Here is a 5,269-nt window from a genome sequence, read left to right as displayed (position 1 = left end):
ATGTATATGTTCTCCCTAATTTGTAGGAGTCCAGTGTGAGTTAATTGTGAGTTGTAAAATAGAAGACTTAGTTTCATGAGTGAGTTTAGTTAAATTAGTTCTCAAACTGATTGAGAGAACTAATAGTGAGTTAACATCCAATGGTGACACTAATGAACTCCACCAATGCTACTATAGTTAATTGAATATTTACTCATCAAAAACTCATGCATGTCGATTCTAAGGAAGACTCAGTTGAGACTAGAGTGCAGGGACAATGTACTATTTATTTTAGATTTTTCATAGTTGCACTGATAGTGCATGCAATTAGGACTGGATTGTTGAGGGATTGCGCTATTTTTAGAGGCTTTATTTCCCTTTAAATACAAGGTATCCTTCATAGGAATTACACATTGCATTAGAGACTTGGAGAGCTCGTGAATTGGCTAAGCTTTGGCCTTGATCTTTCTTATGAATTGGAGATTGAATTTGTTGAGTGCTGAGATTGTTCTAGAGAGAAAAAGCATTGTAATTTAATCTTGATTTTCCAGATTAATACAAAACAGATAGTGGGGTTTTGAGCTGTGGCTTTCCCCAGATATTTATTGTGTTATGTGCCTTTGATTCTTTTCTTCTATTTATTATTGTTTGCTCGATGTTTATGGGCTTCCATTGTAAAGAGTAGAACTAGATTCTTGTCTCTTACTTTAGAAAATTTCATTAGCTTGTGAATCTACAGGATTTTCTACATCAACAATCCATTCGACCTGGTAATTTCTTAATTTATCCTATGTTCTATTAATTTCTTGAAATGGCTAGTCAAAAGGAAAAATCAAAAGTATTTGTAGAGAGTCTAACCCCACCCCCTGTGATTAACCTAGATGAAATCCCTTTGATCAATACACAATACAAAATTACTAAAACCCAATGTGAATTCGATCTCTATGAACTCCATAATCGGGCATATCAAAAATTTCAAGATGGAAGTGATGGATTTTGTTTCTCAGAGTCAATGTTGCCCCAATTTTTTTCTTCCCCAAACCTATCACTTTCCTGAATTCATAACCGAGTGCGAGAGTCATTACTTACCAAGCCAAAGAGCCATAGCAGCCAGAAACAATGAAATTTTGTTCTCAATAACCCCTTAATCCATGTGCCAAGCATTGGAGATCAATCCCCAAGGACCACTTACTCCTTTTTCGACCGATTCCCTCATGGAAATTTACCAAAAGCTTACCTTTCAGTAGCAAGACCATATATTTGAGTCTTTTCTGCCTGCAAATTCAGAATTACCAAGAACTAATCCACCATATTCTTCTGCAATTTTTCCAGAGATGTCTAGGCAAGTTATTTCTATGATTTCTTGTCTTTTAGGGTATCAAATTGATTAGTGGGTAGATGACATCGTCCTTGGATTTATGTCAGTATTTTCATATGTAAAGAAACCCTCGGCTCTTTTTTAAATTTAGTAAGTTTTTGTCAGATGTTATCCATGATCAATTCCTATCATTCAATGCTGAAGAGTCTTTCAAACACCATTCTATTCTAGTATATTTGTTTTTGTAGCATCAGTCAGAGAGGTTTGAATTTTCATTACAAATGTTGGATTCATGGGGCAGATCGCAATCAGACATCCACTAGACCTTTTTGGTTAGAAGAAACACAGATTAATACTCTTTCAATGATTTTGTTAATCAGTTTTTGCATATGGCATTATGTCTTTTTATCAATGGTGCAATTCCTAAAGTCTCCACAGAAATCAAAAGAATTTTACATCTCAGTGAAAAATCTAAGGTTGGATATCGATATCTCTACTAAAATTTTATAGAAATCAGAGTCTATGGCTATGAACTTCCTCGTTAGAAATTTCCAATTTTCCTAACTATGAGGATTTTGGGTTTAGAATTCACTAGGCAAAGGATGAATGTGGATGAAATCCCTTTTGTGTCAAGGAAATAGAAAGCTCAATGAAAGTTAAAAGAACAAATTGGCCCATTTGTTGTTAACACCAAAGAAGTAGAGAAGGAAATGGACTATCCCCTCAAATAGATGAAATTTAAATTAAGTTTCAATTGGCCTTATGACGCACTGGGAATAATTTGAAAGATAAGATCTGAGAAAAAGTCAGTGCCTTATGTTCTTATAGAAAAGCCATAGATTGATTAGTTTTCATATCGAGAAGAATGGGAAGAAAACACACTGCAAGAAACTAAAGAACATACCTTCACTCAAACAACATTGGGAACTCCAAAATTAAAGAAAAAGGAATTGAAATGACCAACAGAAAGTATGTCACCTACAAGTTTAGGACTTAAAGTATTTGGTTTCAAAGTTTTCAAAAGGAGAAAGTCAATGAATATAAAAGAGGAGTCATCAGAAGGAAAAAAATCATAAGAACATACTACAATAGTATTATCAGGTGAGCTTGTATTCTCACTACAAGAAACTAAAGAAAAAACCATTGATTCTCCTACTTATCATGTTTCTCCATCTGCGGGACAAAAAAATATATTTACCATATTCAGAGAGATGAAGAAAAAGAATGAGGCATTGAAAATTTCCACCTATATTGAGTTTTGGAAATAGTCATCCACTACTCAACACATGCTCTTATTTGCACTAGACCTTGATAGAGAGCAAAACCAGTTGGAATTCCTTGAGCGAAAAGTACCAATTACTAAAAGTACAAGTGACTATAAGGCTTCTGTGTTTTCTTTTAATACCAACCAAATACACCTAATAGATCAAACTAATCTCCACAAATAGGAAAGTGAGATGATTTATTCCTCACTAACAAGTTCAACTATGGCAACTTCCAAATTGTGAGCATCCTTAAATAATATTCATTCACAATTCAAGTTAGAAATAATGTCTTCCTTAGCTAAGGATACTAGAATAAAAGGGTTGGAATTTATAGTGATAAATCTAGGATTGGATCCTAATGATGTCAATGTTATTGAAGAATAATCAAGAGGAGAAGTTCAGATATACAATTGCTCAAAATGCAGTTGAAATTACCTAAAACAGATCATGCACAAACTAAAGAAGTAGGGTTGCTTGAGAAATAGAAAGAAAATATCTTAAAAAAGATTATGGGGCAGAACATCGAAATAATAAAAATGGAGGTTGATATGGAAAGCATGTTAAAATAAAAAGAATAGCAGACAAGTACAGGGACCTCTATAGTACAGACAGACAAAACTAGTGAGGAACCCACAGAAGATTATCAAAGGTTGTGGGAGATTTATCCCTCATAAATGTTGGGATAGAAAATTTGAAAGTAACACTACAGAGGATGGAAGAAAATACAATAAAATCAGATAATGCATATATATCTAAAATACAAAAAAAAAAATCAAGCTAACCAAGGAGCTTGAAAAGTATGTAGATGAATCACTCACAACACAGAAATTATCTGAAGCAAAGGAAAATATCTGGGTTGATATCAATTCAACCATTTCAGAGTTTTGGATATCTATTGAGATTATATTTGAACAAGAAGAACTGGTAAGGAAGGCAAGGGAAATGATAACAACAATTAAAGAAGACTTGGACCATAAGCCAGGGGAGTCAACGAAGATCATCAAAGTGTTGAATTTAAAGACCAAGGAGTGTATTAGATTAGACATTTTTGAATTACCCTCTATAAATATTTTATAATTCAAAGTAATAAGGGTTGAACCCTTGTGATAATCCAGATACATTATTGTACTCTTCTGAAAGTTTTTGAAGATAATCAAAGGATTCTGACTTCAGCCTTAACAACATTTGTGTTCATGTGAGTTTTTCTAGTATATTCATCTCTGTTTTTCATCATATATTCAAGGTAACATAGGAGTTAGGGTAAGGCTAAGTTAAGTATTAACTTCCTTGACAACCCACTACAAAGTTATCATCATTATGGAGATTAGCTAATTGAACAGTCTATTTGAATTAGTTCCTCTGCACCTTTAAATTGTTGCCTTTTGTCATCTCTTGAATATATATTTGTTTGGCTATAGAATTCTTCTGCACGCATCTACTATATCTGGTGAATTAAGTATTTAGTATGAATGTTTAATTGTCATATATCTTCTCCCTTTTCCACTTTCAAAATCAATTCAAAGATTTTATGTTGTTATGAATGAAAATCAACCCTTTGAAATTCTCAGGAGTTTTTGGATTATACAAGTGTTAATGGTTTAATGCATTGGTCATCCAATTAAATTAAAACCCTTACTTAGATGCTTTGGCACAGTTCTGGAGCCTATAATTGTCTACAAAGATACAACACACTCTATATTTCAAAAAATTTAAAATACTTTGACAATTAAAATATTATGTTTAAATACTTTCTTTTTCTATTTTGATGGCATACAACAATTTATTTTTTATATAACACATTTAAAATGCAATATTTCAAATATGTATTGTACATTCACCTGGAGGAAAAAGGATATTTTTCCATGGAAATATTATCTAAAATGTTCCAAAATATTAATTCCAACTGCCTCCATCAAATATACATGTTTTCCAATTGAAATTTTTTAGGTTTTATTTTCTTAAAGGTAGCTTTAGGCTATGATTACTTCTATATTTTAAAAATATTATATCTTTTATTATGTTAGATTTATCAAAAAAATAGGTTAAATAAAATTAACATATTGAGGCAGCTTGTAAGACTCTTTTTGTGTTAATCTCTTTTGTTGACACCTATGGTGTATATCAACCACATTTGTTAATGTGGTTATGCTAATATATATATTAGAATACAAGAATTTTTATGTTATATTAAAGTTAATAATATTATATTAATCCAAAAGTAAAAAAATTAATATTAACATTAAAATATATTAATATCATTTTTTTATATTAATATCATTTCATTATTTAATTTAATAATAATAATAATAATAATAATAATATTTTTAATATATTATTATTTTTATTTTTTTTTAACAAATTCGGTTGCTATTATATATCTTAAAAAAAGGGACACTGAGCTCCTGAAGTACATCCTGAGGTGCCAAGAAAAGCTAGGGAAGAAGGAGTTACTACTTAAACAAAATTCCTCCTTATCCTGCCTTTTGGGCTTCTAAAAACCAAAGACCAAAGGTAAATCCTAACAAACTACAGTAATAAATAACAACATTTACAAAGCATATCAATCTATACTACTATGGCTGATGTGTCGAGTAGTGGACTCTTCAGGTTTGTCGTCGGCGCCGAATTGCTTCAAGCTTGGCGAACTTGTTGAGGCTACGCTTTTCTTTTCTGTTGTTCCTTTTCCGCTGTTGCTTTTTTGTTGTTT

The sequence above is a fragment of the Pinus tabuliformis genome, chromosome 8, assembly GCF_031772625.1.
Source record: "Pinus tabuliformis cultivar Carrire ecotype Pingquan chromosome 8, CPIR1, whole genome shotgun sequence".
NCBI lineage: Eukaryota > Viridiplantae > Streptophyta > Pinopsida > Pinales > Pinaceae > Pinus > Pinus tabuliformis.
This window is presented reverse-complemented; position numbering follows the sequence as displayed.